Below are 7500 nucleotides of genomic sequence, written 5' to 3'. Positions count from 1 at the left end.
TGTGGGATGGGATGAAAAGTATGACTGGAATGAAGAAGAGCAGTAGAGGGGTTGAGGGGGACCTGAACCGGGCCAATGAATTCAACAACTTCTATAACCGCTTTGACCATCTAGCAGCGGGTGCTGCCCCCACCCCCTCTGCTGGTGCTGCCTTTGAGGGAGCCCTTTCACCCCCCATCCATATGTCCCCTGTCCCTCCATCTCTGGAGCCGTCTCTGTCACAGTGCCTGGGAACAGAGAGTCACATGATCATCATCCAGCATCTCCGCTCTCACAGCACCTTTCCACTATAATCTCAGCAGACCAGGTTAGAGCAGGACTGAAGCGTCTTAACCCTAGGAAAGCTGCAGGTCCGGATAGGGTGTCACCACGACTGCTCAAGACCTGTGCTGCTGAATTGGGGGAGCCACTGGAATATATATTCAACCTGAGTCTACGTCTTGGTAAGGCACCAACTCCATGGAAAACTTCATGCCTTATCCCTGTCCCCAAAAAGCCACATCCAAAAGACATCAACGACTTTAGGCCAGTAGCCCTCACTTCACACATCATGAAGACGATGGAGGAATACCCTAAGACCCCAGGTGAGCCATGCACAGGACCCACTGCAGTTTGCATACCGGGAGAAGGTTGGAGTGGATGATGCCATCTCATACCTACTGCACAGGACACACTCTCATCTGGATAAAGGGAATAGCGCTGTGAGAGTCATGTTCTTTGACTTTTCCAGCGCTTTCAATACCATCCAACCCTCCAGACTGGGAGAGAAGCTCCTGCAGATGGGTGTGGATGCCCTCCTAGTCAACTGGATCACTGACTACCTTACAGAGCGGCCACAGTTTGTCAGACTCAAAGACTGCCTCTCAGACACTTTAATGTGCAGCACGGGAGCGCCCCAAGGTACTGTGCTCTCTCCTGTCCTTTTCACCTTGTATACCTCAGACTTTAGTTACAACACAGAGTCATGCCACATGCAGAAGTTCTCTGACGACACTGCAATTGTAGGTTGTATAAAGGAGGGGCAGGAGGGGGAGTACAGGAGTCTGGTGGAAGGCTTTGTGCATTGGTGCAAAATCAACCACCTTCAACTCAACACCACAAAGACCAAGGAGATGGTGGTGGATTTTCGGAGGTCCAAGCCAGCTCTGGAACCTGTCGCTATTGATGGTGTTGAGGTGGAGATTGTAAGCACATATAAGTATCTAGGGGTATATCTGGATAACAAACTAGACTGGTCTGCCAATACAGATGCAGTATACAAAAAAGGACAGAGTCGGCTATACTTCCTGAGGAAACTACGATCATTCAATGTGTGCAACACACTCCTCACTATGTTCTATCAGTCTGCGGTTGCCAGTGTACTTTTTTATGCAGTGGTATGCTGGGGTGGAAGCATAAGGAAGAGAGATGTTGCGCGGCTTGACAGACTGGTGAGGAAAGCGGGCTCTGTTGTGGGAGAAGAGCTGGAGAACTTCACTTCATTGTCAGAAAGAAGATCTTTGAGCAAACTGCTCACCATCTTGGACAATAAGGCTCACCCACTCTACAACACAATCATCCAACAAAAGAGTGTGTTCAGCTGGAGGCTGAGAGCACTGAAATTCAGGACTGACAGACTGGGGAAATCATTTGTCCCTAGAGCCATGCAACTGTATAATTTGTCCATTAAGGACAAAGAGAAACTCCTGGACTTTTCTGCATGACCACCTTATTTATTTTTATCTACTTTTTTTTACTTTTTTATTTTCATATTCTTTTTATTCTTTTTATTTTTATTTTTACTTCTCTTTTTAATCTACAGAGCAAACTGGACAAAGAATTTCCCCTTGGGGATAAATAAAGTTTAATCTAATCTAATCTAATCTAATCTAACAGGTTGATAAAGTGTTAGCATTTGCGCTAAGCGGGATTTATACGCGCTAAGCGAAATAGCGTTGCATAATAGCGCTGTTTAAAAAGTTCTCCCTTGCCCTCTCCTTGCGCGCGACGCAACTTCTCATCATGTTATGATTGGGGCTAATGTGCATATTCCTAGCTAAGGTCACAGATGGTCAGATTTGAAACACAATTTTACTAAGCTGTGGTTATAAAATGATGCGACTGTGTGACTGATCATGTTTTAAACATGAATGCTGCAGTGCAGTGCGTGTCTGTTTATGAAGGGAAACATTTGCTTTTTTAGTGTCCTCTGCTATTGTTAGTACCTGCATCATCTGAAGAGCTTTTTACTGAAATCCTGGGGCTTCTGGTGTCTTCATCTATTTTTCTCCTATCCTTCATTTTCTGCCCTCCTGGTTTGAACGACTGCTTCTTCAGACACCTTGGCAAATTGGCACGAGCCGCGTTAAGTTGAAGCCGTTTTTTTCTTTCTCGTAATGACCGACCAAACCATTTGTGCACTGGGGGTGGGGGAGGTGGGGGTTCTTGATCCTTTTTAAGGGCAGGAAAGGCAAAATATCTGCATCATTTATTTAATGTAGATATAGCGCAATCTCCCTCTCTCAAAAACCAACTTATTTTGAAATTAATTAGAACCATTAATCACACACTTAATGAGGGCCCAGTTCTGGGACCCCCCTATCCCAGGGCCCGGGACAAAAAGCCCTTTTGTCCCCCCCTTGTCGGCGGGCCTGCACACACACACACACACCATTGTTTTCACAGACATGGTCTAGATTCTTACTTTTCTGCCAGAGGTCTCAGCTGGTGAAACCTGCAGGTGATTTCCTCAATTAGGATGTGAGAGATCTCTGGGAGATCAACTTCTAGTGCCAAGCCTGAGGTTTCTGACTCTGGGGATGTATCTCCATAGTTACCAATGTAGAGGCTGAAACACAGAGGAGGAAAAGAGAACAACATGATGTAACTAGGTAAATGTGTTATTATATACTTCATGTGTGTGTGTGTGTGTGTGTGTGTGTGTGTGTGTGTGTGTGTGTGTGTGTGTGTGTGTGTGTGTGTGTGTGTGTGTGTGTGTGTGTGTGTGTGTGTGTGTGTGTGTGTGTGTGTGTGTGTGTGTGTGTGTATGTTTGTGTGTGTGTGTGTGTGTGTTAGGGTGCATCAGATGCCCCCTATGAAAAGATATCGCCTTGGCCCTATAGTAAAAATGTTCTACACCCAGTAAAAAAAATACTGTGTAAAATATTTTGAAATTCGGATGAAGTCTACCGGGTCCACCAGGCCCATGAAAATAGAAAATAATGGTGATAGTCAGAATCTTGGAATAGAAATGGACATTTTGCTGCATAAAGCTACCCAATAAAAACATATTGCCTCGGCTGTGTGATAAAAATGTTCTATGCACAGTAAAATCACTCTGTGTATAATACGTTGATATTTAGATGAATTCTACTGGGTCCACCAGGCCCATGAAAATACAAAACAATGGTGATGATGGGCAACCTGGATTCCAAACAGTGTTAATTTTGTCAGCTTTTTTTTATTTAGTAGTAGTCTTAGTCACAAGGACGAAAATCAATTTTAGTCTTAGTCATATTTTACACATTGTCTTCCCAATTTAGTCTTACTCTTAGTGTAAATGATGAAAATCAAAAAAGGGCTTTGACGAAATATTTTAGTCATAGTCATGGTTGACAAAATTAACACTGATTCCAAAGCTGAAGTCCAGTGCCACATATTCCAAATGACATACCTAGTCTTACCTTTCCAGTTAGGGCAATTGGACATGTAAAACCAGGTAATTTGAAATCTGTGGCACTGGACTGTAGCTTTTAAATCCAGGTTTCCTATTGTCTTAAAATAGAGGTGGACAAGCAGTGTGACACATTTGCCCCAGCCAATATAATGAACCAGCTGATCCTAATCACCACTTAAGCCAGGTTTATGAGGTAATTAGTGAAATCACCTGTATTGGGAGTGTGGAGGAAATCTGGTATATAGAGTGACAGATTAGTTTGTGCTTGCACCTAAAGGATAATAAAAACGAACCGTATATTATACTACTTGCATTATATTTATATTACTATTATTACGTTTATATACTTTTATTTCTATTATATCTGCATGTTTCAGTTCTTACTTTAAATATCTTAACTCTCTTATGTTGAACAGAGACTCAGAAAACCAGAGTGTGTGTATGTGTGTTAGTAAGAGCAGCCACGCTTGACAGAGACAATGATGGGCAGTCTGCCAAATGCAGGTGTACAGTACTGCCTGTACGGGGAGGCTTGTATGTGGGCCTGTATGTGTGTGTGTGTGCCTTAGCTTACATACCCAAGCCTTAAAGTGAGAAGAGGAACATATTAATTAGTACATTAGGTAGGCGTTAAATTGGTTCTTATTAAAACTCAAGTTATGAAAAAAGATAAAGGTGGTTATCCTTAGATATGACCATATAATAATAGAGAATCCCTCTCCACATACATACAATGTGGTTGACTGAGAGTCTACGTGAAGCTAGGCCGTCGCTGGGAAGTTCCCCATTGTAAGAGACCAAGGGGCGCGACGACCTAGAAGATTCAGCTAGCAGCAGATGTTGCTAAACCGAAACTGCACAGTGGGTGTTGCAGCGTTAGTTCAACACTTATAGAGTTCGTTTAAATCCAGGTCTGCTCTCTGGGTGTTGAATGGGCATTGCGGAATTTACTGTGTGCCTTGCTTGAGTGCACCTGTATGCCCGTGACTCCAAAAGAACAAAACGGGAGTTTCCTTGTCCATGTAGGCAGGGACACCGACAGAGGAGGCCCATAATTGGGTCCTCAGTACACAGTATACATTGTATCAGAGGCCTTTCAAATTACTTTGTCCCAGGCCCAGTAACGGCCCTGCATGTAGGGTCAAAACATAATGTACATATTGCAACTTCGTTAGATCTGGACATAAGTTATAGATAACGAAGTCTAGGTGACAGGTCTGATACCAGCTCCCAGTTTTAATGAAGAAAATGATTTAAGCACCAGAGGCGTATCTAGCCACCAGCTAGATACCAAGACCAACAGTCGATTGGGACCCCTGAGCTCCTAGACAATGGATAGCAGCCTATACTATACTACAGTAGTGGTGATTTTGGTGCAGAAGTTCATTCTTTTGCACTTTCGCTTGGGGCCCCATCTGAACCTAGAATCGCCTCTGGAAAGCACATGATGTCACTGTTCAACATTAATTAAAAACCCCAAAAAAACCTTAAAGATTATTCTTTTTGGAAAACTCCCGTCAATAAATCCACGATTGTAAAATTTCCCCGACATATCATAACGTCATCTGATATTTGATTGGCCGAGAGGTGGTCAATCCAGGTGGACAAAGGACAGGGATTGGTCAGGTGTACAAGATGCCCCACACCTGGGAGCATAAAAGACGACGAGCCCAGAGCTCGACAGGATTTTTGCCAACGGAGTCCCAGAGACCACCTGAAGCATCTCCTCAGTTGATCAACTTCGCGGTTTGCTGTCTGGCTTTTGCAGTAAGTAATTCTCGACTTTGGTTTATGGGACTTAGTTTATTGAAAAGACTTAGGCTCCGAGAAAAACTTAGTCTCGGAGAAAAACTCAGTCTCTGAGGAAAACTTAGTTTCTGAGAAAACTTAGTCTCTGGGAAAACTTTGGTTTTGCAGAAACTTGTTGTCTTGCTGAAATGTTTCAAGTCTAAGATGTATTGCATTGGAAACTTGTACGTTGAACTTGTTTGTACAATGTCCCTAACCTGAGTCGAGTTAATAAAGTCTTCATCAACAATCTATGCTGGTGTATTTGCCTATTGATTGAATTGTCTTCTAACTTATCTCTATTTTATCCCATAATCACATGGTCTGGTGATTGTCACATCGATTGGAAACCACGACAGGAGCACAAACAGAAGGAATATCTAAGCAGGGTATATATTCAGTCGATCCACTTACACAGACTTCAGTCTCAGGACAGACTGATGGTCAAACCGCTATATTCAGGCAAAATTGCTGTTTTGCAACACAATATCAATTCCTTGCTGCCTTGGACCACTGCTAGTATCAAGCAAGAGATCGCAAAGCTGTATGACTGTTATACTTGTGTTTCACCTGTGGGCCTACAATTCATGGAGGAACATCTGTACTAAAGCTGTGAATGTTCCTTGGAATGACTAGGCTACAAGGCAGTCAATACAACTGTATTGAAGAGTGCCATTACTTCTTTATCCCATCGCCTGTGGTAGTATGTCACTTTACTCCATCAGATGAGTACCATAACTTAGCTGAGAGGCCCTTGGCAATGGACTCTGGACCTGGTGATACCCATGACATACCTAGAAGTCACTTAAGTACAGGTTTTGGGAAGCCACTCTTTCCAACATCACATACAGTTGTATTGTATGTACTCTATTGAACTACTGCAGGGATTTCTCGACAAAACACAAGTCATTCCAAGGAGCATTCACAGCTTTAGTACAGATGTTCCACCAAGTATTAACAGCTACCTGTAAAATCCTGTAGGCCCACAGGTGAAACACACTAAAGTCTTACAGCTTCGCAATCCCTTGCTTGATACTAGCAGTGGGTCAGCTGGTTCATTATATTGGCTATATTTGGAATATGTGGCACTGGACTTTGGAATCCAGGTTGCCCATCACTATCACCATTGTTTTGTATTATATATGTATATATTTATATATTTTGTATTATTATGTATATATTTCATTACATTTTCCACAGAGTGATTTTACTGTGCATAGAAAAAAAAAAAATTATCACACAGCTGAGGCGATATGTTTTTATTGGGAGCTTGATGCACCGAAATGTCCATTTCTATTCAGGGCTGGACTGGGGGACAAACACAATTTTGGATTTAAGGGGGCCCCCTCATTATTATAAGTGGCGGAGAACTGACTCACCGGTGGGTTCCGCACCCTTGTGGGCCCCTATTTTCAGTAATGTTAAAAAAAAAAATGGTGGCCCACGAGGGTGCAGGGCCCACTGATTCTTACCATCTGATATGCTTTCGCATATGCATCTGGGACCTGCCCCCAACCGACGCCCTTCCAAATGAGCCATTTTTTTCAAAACTCTTGCATGTGATTGGATAAAGAATCTGTCCGTCATTTTGACTGACACGCCATTTCAGCCACTCCCGTTGACTCAATCCGTGACGTAGTTCACAGCGACACCACGCAGGAGGCAAGACTTTTCATCACAACAAACATGGCGGCGGCTGGAAGTAAACGGAGGAAACTTTCTATAAACGAACATTGCCATATGTGCAGGGGATATCTAAGGACAAATGGTAATATCTGCAACCGCCCATGGATATTTGAAGAACTTCCCTACGGGAAAGGGTAAACCAGCGCCCAGCTGAACTTGATCGAAACTTGTGAAACTTCTCCGAAAAAATCCTGTCGCATGCCTGAAATGCCTGCTGTAATTTAACCCAGCGTTCTAAAGGTACGTACGGTAAGTCAACATCTTGAATCTTGTCCAACATCTTGAACGCACATGTCCAATGACAGAGATGTGTAAAAGTGTCTGCTTGCACTGTATTACAAACTATCACCATCATTAACAACAAGTCCCCT

General features: G+C 43.1%; 1 long non-coding RNA gene across 2 annotated transcripts in view; it reads left to right on the top strand.

Annotated features, from left to right (window-relative positions):
• The first annotated feature begins 6947 nt into the window (after window positions 1–6947).
• Window positions 6948–7500, top strand: part of LOC134444836 (uncharacterized) — a 929-nt gene continuing 376 nt past the window's right edge. The window contains exon 1 of one of the 2 annotated variants that reach the window (XR_010034119.1): window positions 6948–7369. This is a non-coding gene — a long non-coding RNA (uncharacterized LOC134444836). Of the gene's footprint in view, window positions 7379–7500 lie in introns of both variants that reach the window. The other variant, XR_010034118.1, reaches the window with a different exon arrangement.

This window comes from Engraulis encrasicolus, unplaced genomic scaffold, assembly GCF_034702125.1.
Source record: "Engraulis encrasicolus isolate BLACKSEA-1 unplaced genomic scaffold, IST_EnEncr_1.0 scaffold_76_np1212, whole genome shotgun sequence".
NCBI lineage: Eukaryota > Metazoa > Chordata > Actinopteri > Clupeiformes > Engraulidae > Engraulis > Engraulis encrasicolus.
Note: the sequence above shows the minus strand (reverse complement) of the source record. Positions and strands in the feature narration are given on the sequence as shown.